Raw genomic sequence first — 13983 nt, forward strand, 5'->3', positions numbered from 1 at the left:
GCAGAGAGATAGACAAATATAGAGACAGGTAAGCAGAGAGAGATAGACAGATGCACAGACAAGCAAGCTGAGAGAGATAGACAGATGCACAGACAAGCAAGCTGAGAGAGATAGACAAATATAGAGACAGACACGCAGAGAGATAGACAAATAGAGACAGGTAAGCATATACATAGGTATACAAACAGGCAAGCAGGAAAATAGACAGATATACAGACAGCCGAGCAGGGAGACAGGCAAGTAGGAAAGTATGGAGCTAGACAGATATAGAGACAAGTAAACAAAGATAGACAGATATAGAGACAAGTAAACAAAGATAGACAGATACAGAGACAAGTAAACAAAGATAGACAGATATAGAGACAAGTAAACAAAGATAGACAGATATAGAAACAAGTAAACAAAGATAGACAGATATAGAAACAGGCAAGCACAAATGTAGATAGATATATAGAGAGACAAGCAAGGAGATCTCAGACAGGCAAACAGACAAAATGGGAAAGCAGTGAGATATGGTAGATAGATAGATAGGCAAGCAGAAAGATAGACAGATATACAGACAGGCAAGCAGAGAGATAGACAAATACAGAGACAAGCAAACAGACAGATAGCTATCATTTCCGAGTGCTCAGAAGAAAAAGCAAAACATCGTTCATCCAAAGGATAAAAATAAACGAAAATCAATTATGAATCTAACATGAGATTTATCAAGAGAAATAAAAATCCACAAATAAAGTGTAGGCTTAGAAGAGATGATTTATGTTCAAAAAATTTGTGTTTCCGTTGCATGCAATATTAATCCACTGATTAGAGCTATTAAAAAAAAAAGACAGGCATTTTAATAGGTGCAGTTGTAAGTAATATTCCCGTAGGGTGTATGTTTCCCTACCTACTGTATATATATGCCATGTTAGGTAGTCGTTACGAATAAGTCTTTTTTTTTCTTTCTACTGCTGTTTTCCAATTTAATAAAATGGCACAAGTGCTCACCGAATTATCTCATATGTGTGACTCTACGAGCAACTCATCACAGTTATTGGCAGTTTAATCGTCCGGAGCTTTAGTGTTTTTACTTTTTTTTCCGGTTATTACTCTAGATTCCTGTCAGATTTATTTTACTAACTCGCGGCAAGTTTTAATGAAATTTAACATTTGGAATCCTTATCCGTTATATCAGCTCCAATTTTCATTGTTTCCTTTAATATACGCTGCGTTAATTAAAACCTACACGTTCCACCTGTTCCCTGGAGGTTATTTCACAAAATATAACCGATATAAACTGTGCAAGCGAGAAAAACGAAAATCCAGAACGAAAAAGCGATATATATATATATATTTACAGAAGTAGCTCACCAGAGTTTTCAATTACGTCGTATTTATTTGTTTACCAGATGGTAAAAACTGCTTCTTATTGTGTTTTCAAATACGAAAAAGTAAATGTAAACATAACATAAAGAAACTATAGATAAATTGTACGTTTCAGTAACACGTGACTCTGCAATTTGTGCGAGTACTGTGTAAAACTGGTAAAAGAAACTACAGCAATGTTGCACGTTCTAGAAGCACGTGTCCTACAGATTTTTACGAGTCCTGTAACACTAGTGAAAGAAACTACAGATATGTTGCACGTTCTAGAAGCACGTGTCCTACAGATTTTTACGAGTCCTGTAACACTAGTGAAAGAAACTACAAATATGTTGCACATTTCAGTAACACGTGACTCAGAGATGTTCTCGAAGACTATAACATTAGTTTTCATGGTAGTATTTCTCAAATCTAAAACTCTATCATAAGTGTCAAAGCCATGGATACCACAAGGATGACACAGTTTTCCTGAAAACGATTCCAGGTGGCAGAAGCTTGTTACGGGGTACTGTCATGGAAACCTCTAACTAACTTGTAATACCCAGAGACAGAGTCGTGAATACTCGTAACAAGCTTCTGATATCTATGGTTACTGTCATGGAAACCTCTAATAACTTGTAACATCCATAAACAGAGTCGTGAATACCCGTAACAAGCTTCTGATATCTATGGTTACTGTCATGGAAACCTCTAACTAACTTGTAATATCCAGAGACAGAGTCGTGAATACCCGAGATACCAGAAACTTGTTACGAGTATTCACGACTCTGTCTCTGGGTATTACAAGTTAGTTAGAGGTTTCCATGACAGTACCCCTAGATACCAGAAACTTGTTACGAGTATTCACGACTCTGTCTCTGGGTATTACAAGTTAGTTAGAGGTTTCCATGACAGTTCCCCTAGATACCAGAAACATGTTACAGGTATTCACGACGCTGTCTCTGGGACAGTAACCATAGATACCAGAAACTTGTTACGGGTTTTCACGACTCTATCTCTGGATATTACAAGTTAGTTAGAGGTTTCCATGACAGTAACCAAAGATACCAGAAACTTGTTACGGGTATTCACGACTCTATCTCTGGATATTACAAGTTAGTTAGAGGTTTCCATGACAGTAACCATAGATATCAGAAACTTGTTACGAGTATTCACGACTCTGTCTCTGGGTATTACAAGTTAGTTAGAGGTTTCCATGACAGTACCCATAGATACCAGAAACTTGTTACGAGTATTCACGACTCTGTCTCTGGGTATTACAAGTTAGTTAGAGGTTTCCATGACAGTACCCATAGATACCAGAAACTTGTTACGAGTATTCATGACTGTCTCTGGGTATTACAAGTTAGTTAGAGGTTTCCATGACAGTTCCCCTAGATACCAGAAACTTGTTACGAGTATTCATGACTGTCTTTGGGTATTACAAGTTAGTTAGAGGTTTCCATGACAGTTCCCCTAGATACCAGAAACTTGTTACGGGTATTCATGACTGTCTCTGGGTATTACAAGTTAGTTAGAGGTTTCCATGACAGTTCCCCTAGATACCAGAAACTTGTTACGGGTATTCATAACTACTTTTTTATAGTCACCATGACATTTTCCTTAGAAACCGTAATCGTAGTTGATGTAACCAGAAACTGTGTGCCTCTTAAGTACGGCCCGGCATGATCAGGTGGTTAGGACGCTCCACTCGCAATCTGAGGGTCGCGGGTTCGAATCCGCACACCACCAAACATGTTCGCCCTTTCAGCCGTGGGGGCGTTATAATGTGACGGTCAATCCCACTATTCGTGGGTAAAAGAGTAGCCCAAGAGTTGGCGGTGGGTGGTGATGACTAGCTGCCTTCCCTCTAGTCTTACACTGCTAAATTAGGGACGGCTAGCGCAGATAGCCCTCGTGTAACTTTGCGCGAAATTCAAAAACAAACAAATAAACAAGCCTCTTAAGTATAACTTATGTATAACGATCAAAAGAGAATACGACACAAGTGAATTATTCATAAATACAAAATCCATTACAACTTCTACTCTGCCTACAATTAAATCATCATAATGTCAAATGTCAAGTCGCTCATTCTACGAAGCAAAAAGTATTTCTTGCAACTCCCTTCTAAGACTATAAAAGTGGAAACTATGATCTGTTTTAATCTACAACAACGAGTGTGTTTGTTAAGAAAATAATTTTGTTTTGAATCATTGTTTATATCAATCCAATATTTTTGTCCAAATATCTGTTTGAAAGTTTCTGCTGCCATACTTAAGACGCCAATTACATAAGATTTTGACTTTGACAGTAAAAAATTTACTTGACTCGATGTTCAAAATGAATTGAACTTACGTAGATCATTGTTGAGTTCCTGAATGTGTTACGGATGTTGTTTTCTTTTTCGTCAACTGGAAGCGGTTTTGTTTGTTTGTTTGTAATTATGTAAACAGCTACATAATGGGCTATCTGTGTTCTGCCCACCACTGGTATCGAAACCAGGACTTTAGCCTTGTAAATCCACTGGGGGGGGGGGTGTATAAGTAGATACATAAGAAAAATAATTTAATTACCTAGACTGATGGTCAGGTTGATTTTTAGTTTCGCCCCGACGGATTTTTTTATCAGTTGTCATTAAAGGCAAGAGACTAACGTAGTTGTATTTCTAAATATAAATATATATATATACACATGTATATTTACTTGATAGTTTATTTTCTAAAGGTTATATTTTTCTTTGATCTAGAAAAATAAATAAAAATTCGGTCAGTTAATTAATCATAGTACATATTAAGAACTTTAGGACACGTGACGTCATTGTAATTTTGCATGCATTTGTTGTCACGTGATTAATTATATTTCTTTTTTTCTACCAGAGCTAGATTATTTCAAGCATTTGCACGAACTATTTTGGCCCATGACAATTTGCCGTATTTTAAAATAATAAGTCCCCCCCAGTGGATTTTGGTAAGTTTACGGACTTGCAACACTAAAATGTGGGGTTCGTGATGGACAGAGAACAGCTGTCTTATTTTCTAGCTTTGGGCTAAAATAAACAAACAAACGATTAAAAATCACGTTAAGTATAATTAAATAAATATAACTCACAAACAGCGTACTCTAGGGTCCTCGGGTGAAGCTTTTAGACTATCACGAACCACAGTAGTGGTTCATAATAGGGATCGCCCATTTGTTCTTCTTCTTATTGTTTCGCCAGCAAAAACGGGTGCGAGTATTACAATCAAACCTAGGCAGTACTACTAAATGGGTAATTGCACATTATATAGGATACTTCTTAAGTTCCTCTGTATTTTTTATAAGCTAAAAAATCATAATTCTAGTGTAAACGGTGTTATCATTACCCCTTGGAGTTAGCTTTCTTACAAATATATGGTGTTCCTTTAAAAAGCTTAAGTACAGTGTTAAACAGGAATTACAAGCCAATAATAGATGAACATTAGATGAGTGTGACATGTAGAAACTCAATGTTTTGTACACTATACAATCGGTGTCTTTAGGGAGCTAACCCCTATATTATGTATAAAGTAAGGGTGTAAAAAATCAATACACAAAATATTAAATTTTATTACACACACGTTCTTAAAATGATTACTTTAAAAGACCCGAAGGTTTATTTATAGTGATGTTTTAGACGTATGTTTTATCTAAAAAGGCTGCTTTTCTACTGGTAAAATTTTATACGCGCATTGATGGAGTTGCGTCTAACTCTAGGCATATATATGCCCTTTGCTATGCATCATATCTAGAGAATTTATTTACACAGAAATTATAAATGCTTATTATGTTCTCAAAAAATCTCCCTGACAGTCTCCAGCTGCAGCTTAAATTTTTACATCTCGAACTAATGCGATCAAATAGTCAACAGCTATAGTAAATCATCATGAACCATATCAGCTAGTCTCCCACAAAAGATATATTTAAACTGTAGTTTAAAAGATGGCATCAAGCTCAGTTTCGAGTGTTGAATTATAGCCCACAGTGCCTGATTGCGAATTTTATAGATACTGCAGATGGAGTAGTCATCGCTGAAGCTGACTATAAGGGGTGGTAAAAATCGTGCAAGCAGAAGATGGCGATTCTAGACGAAAGTGAGGCAAAAAGTTTGTAGCTATTTTGACTCCATCAAATGTAATTCTAGCTAACAGCATGGAGTCAATATAGGGATTTATAGCTTGAGCAAATAATGTCTGCAGTATCTCCAGTCTTGTATGCTTACCTTATTTACTATCCCTATTTGCAGGTTTATCTAATTTCTAATTCTGGTTTATCTTCTATCTCAAACCTTAAGCTTGTTTGTTTACATTTTTTGCGATTGCATTTTTACTAGCTAGCTATCTTGTTTCTGTATTTTTTTAACGACCCCTATTCCCGTTTCTTAATTAACAATGTTTAATAATCTTGCATAGATTAGAACCCACAGAACTAGACTTGTATATGCAGTAAAGATAAAAAAGTTGTTGAGTTTACAAATGGCAACACCCTTTGTTACGAACAACGACGTAGAACGTCTGTAAAAAAAAAATCGATTTATTTCTGAAAGTAAGCGGAAAAGATATTAAAAACAGAAATTCCTTTCAAACATCCATCAATATTTGAGAACATGATGATCGATGTTCTAGTCTAAATTAGATGATAAGACTTCAATGTTATATCCAAGAATTGAAAAATTACGCCTGTTATTGCCTTTTTTTATTTTTTGTTTTCACAGAATTCCCATCTACTATGTCGAAAACTTGTCTGAATATGATCCTAACTATTATTTCCCAACAAAGAGAGCTGATGATCTTATATGTAGCGTTCAAACTTCTTTTTTTCTGTATATATATTACCTCCGTATTTAATATACCACAAGAAAGAAATGACACACAACCAAAAAGCACGTAGTAGTCTAATTCGCAGTACACTTTACTAACATCTGCTCTAAGCTGTATTAACATCCACAGTGAACTGTACTAACATCCACAGTAAACTGTATGGCAGTCACAGTAAACTGTATGGCATCCACAGTAAATTGTATTAGCATCTGCAATAAACTTTACTAATATCCACAGTAAACTGTATGGCATCCACAGTAAATTGTATTTGCATCTGCAATAAACTTTACTAACATCCACAATAAACTGTATGGCATCCACAGTAAATTGTATTAGCATCTGCAATAAACTTTACTAATATCCACAGTAAACTGTATGGCATCCACAGTAAATTGTATTAGCATCTGCAATAAACTTTACTAACATCCACAGTAAACTGTATTGACATTTCCAGTAGATTGTATTAGCATCTGCAATAAACTGTACTAACATCCACAGTAAACTGTATGGCATCCACAATAAACTGTACTAACATCCACAGTAAACTGTATTGACATCCACAATAAACTTTACTAACATCCACAGTAAACTGTACTAACATCCACAGTAAATTGTATTAGCATCCACAATAAATTGTACTAACATCCACAGTAAACTGTATTGACATCCACAGTAAACTGTACTAACATCCACAGTGAACTTTACTAACATCCACAGTAAACTGTGTGGCATCCACAATAACTTTACTAACATCCACAGTAAACTGTATTGACATTTCTAGTAGATTGTATTAGCATCCACAGTAAACTGTACTAACATCCACAGTAAATTGTATTAGCGTCCACAATAAATTGTACTAACATCCACAGTAAACTGTATTGACATCCACAGTAAACTGTACTAACATCCACAGTAAACTGTACTAACATCCACAGTAAATTGTACTAACATCCACAGTAAACTGTATGGCATCCACAATAAACTGTACTAACATCCACAGTAAACTGTATGGCACCCACAATAAACTGTACTAACATCCACAATAAACTGTATTGACATTTCCAGTAGATTGTATTAGCATCTGCAGTAAACTTTACATCTGTAGTAAATGTTATTAACCTTTGAAGTATTCTGCTGAAAGAAGCGATGAATTTTTAATATTTCTGTGACACAGAACAGAATAAGAAACTAATGTTAAGAAACTCTGCTTGTCATGCTCTATAAATAGGAAAGAAACAGTGGAGCGTAAAAACCTCTGAATATGCTGATAAAACAAACATCAAAGAAAGATTTCAGTGTGGCAACAAGTATTATAACTCGATTTGAAATGAATACATTAAACAATTAATTTATCCACTTAAAGAGCGTGACCATCTGGTACTTGTTCTACTTTAAAACATTAAATAATCTCCTGGCTAAGAATACGTACGTTTTGCTGTGCAAACAACGTACGGTCATAAATCACAGTTCCTTGTACGAAACATTAAACATGAATACACATCATGTCCCACACGTTTAGAAAGCGTATCGTCTGATTACTGATGTTAGCCTTAGAGGAAACATTTCAATGACACTAAACATAGTGATTCATAATGATGGGCTATTTTTCTGTTGCGTTGTATGGATATGTTTCAAGTACGTCCTACACTGTACGACAAAATCATAATACAAAGCAGATTGAAGTGGTATTTTAATATGTATATATATATATATATATGTATGTGTATGTATTACAACGTCGGCTGTTATCTTCTATTGAAGCAGGAAAAACATCGACAACATCAACAATTATCGTTTCTTTAAACAGTTAACGTCACTAGTTATCTTCTGTTTAAAGCACGGAAAACATCGCCAGTTATCTTAATGCTTAAAGAATGGAAAACATCTACCTTCTATTAAACAGGGACAACATCGAAGGTTATCATCTCTTTAACCAGTTAAAATCACAAGTTATTTTCTGTTTAAACATCGCTAGTTATCCTAATGTTTAAAGCACGGAAAACATCGCCAGTTATGTTAATGTTTAAAACATGGGAAACATAGACATCTATCTTCTATTAAACAGAGAAAACATCGAAGGTTATCATCTCTTTAACCAGTTAAAATCACAAGTTATTTTCTGTTTAAACATCGCTAGTTATCTTGTATTGAAACAGAAAAACAACAACAACATTGTTAGTCATCTTCCATAAAAGTAGGAAAAAGAAGGTGTACGAGTTTTCGTTTAAATAACTATTTAATATGAAAAAACATAGCATACTAAGTGTTTTTATCTTATGTGCAATGGTGTGAACAAATGCCATTATTCAAGCCTTTCTATGAAGATGTAAAAGTTTGGTAAATTGAATTTATATTTTGTCGATAGTTTGAAACTTTTATACAACCGGATAAATACGGTCAACCTTTTAGTTTTTCTAATTTTATTTGATATTTTTCTGACTACATATAAGTTTTAAATTCTACAGTGATCAGCAGGTTTAAATTAAATTAACAATGAGACTTTCCAGTTTTCCATCATCCATCATTACTCCCATAAACCATAATTTTCGTAATAGTTAAATACGTAATTTAATGTAGAAGAAACAAGCCCATGCTTGAAATGCCTAAACACGAAACAAAGTATTATCCAAAACAGTTATTTTCCACATTTTATGAAAAAAAAAGGCAAACATAATTTTCGAATATTTATGAATCGAATCCATAGAACTATGAAGGAAAAACTATAGATATCTTCAGTTTATGTTTCGCTAGAAAGAAGCACAGTTGAATATGGATAAATATTGCCCACATCAGTTATTTTATAAACATAAAATCCACGTCACTTATCCCCTAAACGTAAAGTCCACATCAGTTATTCCCTAAAAGTAAAGTGTACATCATTTATCATCTAAACGTAAAGTCCACATCATTTATCATCTAAACGTAAAGTACACATCAGTTATTCCCTAAACGTAAAGTCCACATCAGTTATTCCCTAAAAGTAAAATCTACATCATTTATCCTCTAAACGTAAAGTCCACATCATTTATCCTCTCAAAGTAAAGTCTACATCATTTATCCTCTAAACGTAAAGTCCACATCATTTATCATCTCAAAGTAAAGTCTACATCATTTATCATCTAAACGTAAAGTCCACATCATTTATCATCTAAACGTAAAGTACACATCAGTTATTCTCTAAACGTAAAGTACTCATCATTTATCCTCTCAAAGTAAAGTCTACACCATTTATTCCCTAAAAGTAAAGTCTACATTAGTTATTCCCTAAACATAAAGTCCACATCAGTTATTCCCTAAAAGTAAAATCTACATCATTTATCCTCTAAACGTAAAGTCCACATCATTTATCATTTAAACGTAAAGTACACATCAGTTATTCCCTAAACGTAAAGTACTCATCAGTTATTCCCTAAAAGTAAAATCTACATCAATTATCATCTAAACGTAAAGTCCACATTAGTTATTCCCTAAACATAAAGTCCACATCATTTATTCTCTAAACGTAAAGTCCACATCAGTTATCTTCTCAAAGTAAAGTCTACATCATTTATCCTCTAAACGTAAAGTCCACATCATTTATCCTCTCAAAGTAAAGTCTACATCATTTATCATCTAAACGTAAAGTCCACATCATTTATCATCTAAACGTAAAGTACACATCAGTTATTCTCTAAACATAAAGTACTCATCATTTATCCTCTCAAAGTAAAGTCTACATCATTTATTCCCTAAAAGTAAAGTCTACATTAGTTATTCCCTAAACATAAAGTCCACATCAGTTATTCCCTAAAAGTAAAGTCTACATCATTTATCCTCTAAACGTAAAGTCCACATCATTTATCCTCTCAAAGTAAAGTCTACATCATTTATCATCTAAACGTAAAGTACACATCAGTTATTCTCTAAACGTAAAGTACTCATCATTTATCCTCTCAAAGTAAAGTCTACATCATTTATTCCCTAAAAGTAAAGTCTACATTAGTTATTCCCTAAAAGTAAAATCTACATCATTTATCCTCTAAACGTAAAGTCCACATCATTTATCCTCTCAAAGTAAAGTCCACATCATTTATCATTTAAACGTAAAGTACACATCAGTTATTCCCTAAACGTAAAGTACTCATCAGTTATTCCCTTAAAGTAAAATCTACATCAATTATCATCTAAACGTAAAGTACACATCAGTTATCATCTACACGTAAAGTCCACATTAGTTATTCCCTAAACATAAAGTCCACATCATTTATTCTCTAAACGTAAAGTCCACATCAGTTATCTTCTAAACGTGATAACCTATGTAGTTCATTTTGTGTTGATCTAGCTGGAGTGATGAGAGCTGGTTCAGGTCAATACTGCAATCATGAGCTGGTCAAAAATGAGAAAATATGTTTCATATGATGAGGTCGTTTCTTATAGCTCTGTAATGGTAAAATACTCTCCGATTTAACTAAAAGAAATATATTATGCGCCTTTATTAGGTAAAGTTTGATCCGTTTGAATTGAAAATCAGTACACAGTTCATAACACACTCGCCGATTTAACTAAAAGAAATAAATTATGCGCCTTTATCAGGTAAAGTTTGGTCCGTTTGAATTAAAAATCAGTACAGAATTCATAAAAGTGTGCAAGTTACTGATTTTTTGTGTTTGCTTTTCGCCACAGGAATCCAACACTGAATTTTATCATAACAAGCCCTGAAGCTAAGCCACAGCGAAGCATGCACATTAAAGAATATAATCCTGAGAGTTTATCGGGTATCGCCCAGGGCGTCTCTGTTATAACAATCACTATAGCGAGCTTAAGATTGTTAGTCGTTCTGAATAATAAAAGCAATTACACATTTAAAGAAAGTCTTGTAATTCATAAAGTGAAGCAATTTTAAACCACCAGAGGTTAAGATATCACTTCTCTTAAATTGTAACTCAGGTTCTTTACTTATGTTAACTTATAAACCATAAATATCATTTATTGCAAATCTACGGGCTTAAACAGCTTACTCATACTCCATCATCATTATGTAGGAGCGAACCATTGCTATTATTTGCCAGTGTAAAATAAATGTTTAAATGATAAAAAATAGAATGTAGGGATGGGAGCACCAAAAAATAAGGAAACAAGGTAGGAATGAGCGGGTTAACAATACAACACTTGGTGGTTTTTGACACAATGCAACCTCAAAGTGGGTGTGGCCATCGTCCAAATCATTCCTACTCCATACGCTTTTTGTAACTTGGTAATTGTTCAAACTAAACTGAAGGTGTATACAGTTAAATTTCTCTGTTGTAAACATTGTTACAGCAACCAGGTACAAATACATGTTTGTAATCAAATTACGTGACCCTAACGAAATACTTGACATTATAAGTGGAGTGTTTGTGTCGGAAATGAGACAAAAAGCTCCAATAGTAATACCTTGATTATGGGAGGCATTATAGCTATCTAACTAGTAAGAGATTGACCAAAAGAATAGTGTCAAATTTGAATTTGTTGAGTATTTAGAAAGGATTAGCTTCTGATAAGACTCAATTCAAGTCTATAATTGGATCAACGTTCAAAGTAAAACACGAAGTAGTAATGGGCGGAACGATGGCAATACCCACTTTAAGGTTGCACCATGTCAAAAACCACCAAATGTTGTAACGTCATATTGCCATCATTCCTATCTTTTTCCTTACTTTGTGGTGACCAAAGAAGGTAGTGGGCATTTACAAATTATACGTTGGGTAGTTTAACTCACCGAACGGCGTTGATGCCATACAACAATATTTTTGACATTATTCAACTAATAATTTAACTCGCCGAAAGGCGTTGATTCCATACAACAATATTTTTGACACTAATCAACTAATAGTTGAACTCACCAAATGGCTTTGATTCCATACAACAATGATTTTGACAATAATTAACTAATAGTTTAACTCGCCGAACGGCGTTGATTACATACAACAATAATTTTGACAGTATTTAACTAATAGTTTAACTCACCGAACGATGTTGATTCCATACAACAATAATTTTGACACTAATCAACTAATAGTTTAACTCACCGAATGGCTTTGATTCCATACAACAATATTTTTGACACTAATCAACTAATAGTTTAACTCACCGAACGAAGATACACCACGGGCTATCTGTGCTCTGCCCACTACGGGTATCGAAACCCGGTTTCTAGCGTTGTAAGTCCGCAGACATACCACTGGGGGGCTATTACAAAGTTTGTTACTGGATTGTTATGAATTTCGCGCAAAGCTTCACGAGGGCTATCTGCATAGCCGTCCCTAATTTAGCAGTGTAAGACTAGAGGGAAGGCAGCTAGTCATCACCACCAACCGCCAACTCTTGGGCCACTCTTTTACCAACGAATAGTGGGATTGACCGTCACATTATAACGCCTCCACGGCTGAAAGGGCGAACTCGCGACCCACAGATTGCTGAATCCGAAAATGATATCCATGTTTCTCCAACACGTACAGATTTTTCACAAAACGTCATAACGCAATAAATAAAAGAAAGACCACAACACGCAGTTTCGGGACTAAAAGACGTAGATTTCAGAAACAAAATCAGGATGAATGAGGATGTATTATTCGTTTGACATCAATTGCCTTCCCTTTTCTTCAGTTTGTTTGTATTTTTGTTAACAAACACAATAATAAAAAAATGTTCATTGTGGTAAACGAAATAATAATTTGATCTAAGTAAGAGTTTCTTTTCTTCTCAATTTGTAAAAAAAAATATTATTTTCAAAATCTGCGTAGTTGAATTATGGGAAATCCGTTATTAAAACCAAAACAACTTTTATGAAGTTTAAATTCGCAGGCCTATGTAATTACCAATGAGGCACCGCAAATTTGAAAAGTTAATACAGATAGTTAGGTCAACGATAGTCCGTATCAATAAGTGATGAGAAATGTGATGAGAATAAATTTATAGCCTTTTAAAAAAATCCTGGAATCTGAATCTGAAGTCAACCCCTACTCATTCTCTGATCCTAATTTATTCATAGATGCTTTTATCCTAATCATGCGATCAAATGAATTATTAAATCAAAGGACTTCTCATAGCCATATTGACAGTTATCAAGATTATGCTTTTGGTAATACAAGATTAAGTGTATTAAATATAGGCTTAAGTGAATTATACACACACACAGATATATGTATATATATATATGTATGTATATTTATAAAATGTACTGGTTATATTGTTGAATGGATTACATAAAATATTAAATGGATTGCGCATAAGTGTGAATTACATATAATATTAAATGGATTGCGCATAATGTGAATTACATATAATATTAAATGGATTGCGCATAATGTGAATTACATATATATTAAATGGATTGCGCATAATGTGAATTACATATATATTAAATGGATTGCGCATAGTGTGAATTACATATAATATTAAATGGATTGCGCATAATGTGAATTACATATAATATTAAATGGATTGCGTATAAGTATGAATTACATATAATATTAAAAAAGGTTATATAGGACTTAAGGGGATTATATACTTAAAATTTTGAAGTAAATTACTTAAGTTGATTACGTTGAAGTAGAGTACGTTACATATAAACATTCATTATTTTATTTATTCCAAAGCGTGAGCTATTTAATATTCAGTTACTTTAATAAGTAAAATAATAACTGAGTTCTAATTCTTTGTGTTTCCGCCATGTTTGAAATATTTCCTGATCTTAGGACTCACGCGATTTGCTTTAATGGTCCATTATTTAATGCTAAAATCTTTCAATTGAGGACATTCTTAGAACAATATAACTTCTCAC

The sequence above is a fragment of the Limulus polyphemus genome, unplaced genomic scaffold (assembly GCF_000517525.1).
Source record: "Limulus polyphemus unplaced genomic scaffold, Limulus_polyphemus-2.1.2 Scaffold3338, whole genome shotgun sequence".
NCBI classification, from domain to species: Eukaryota; Metazoa; Arthropoda; class Merostomata; order Xiphosura; family Limulidae; genus Limulus; species Limulus polyphemus.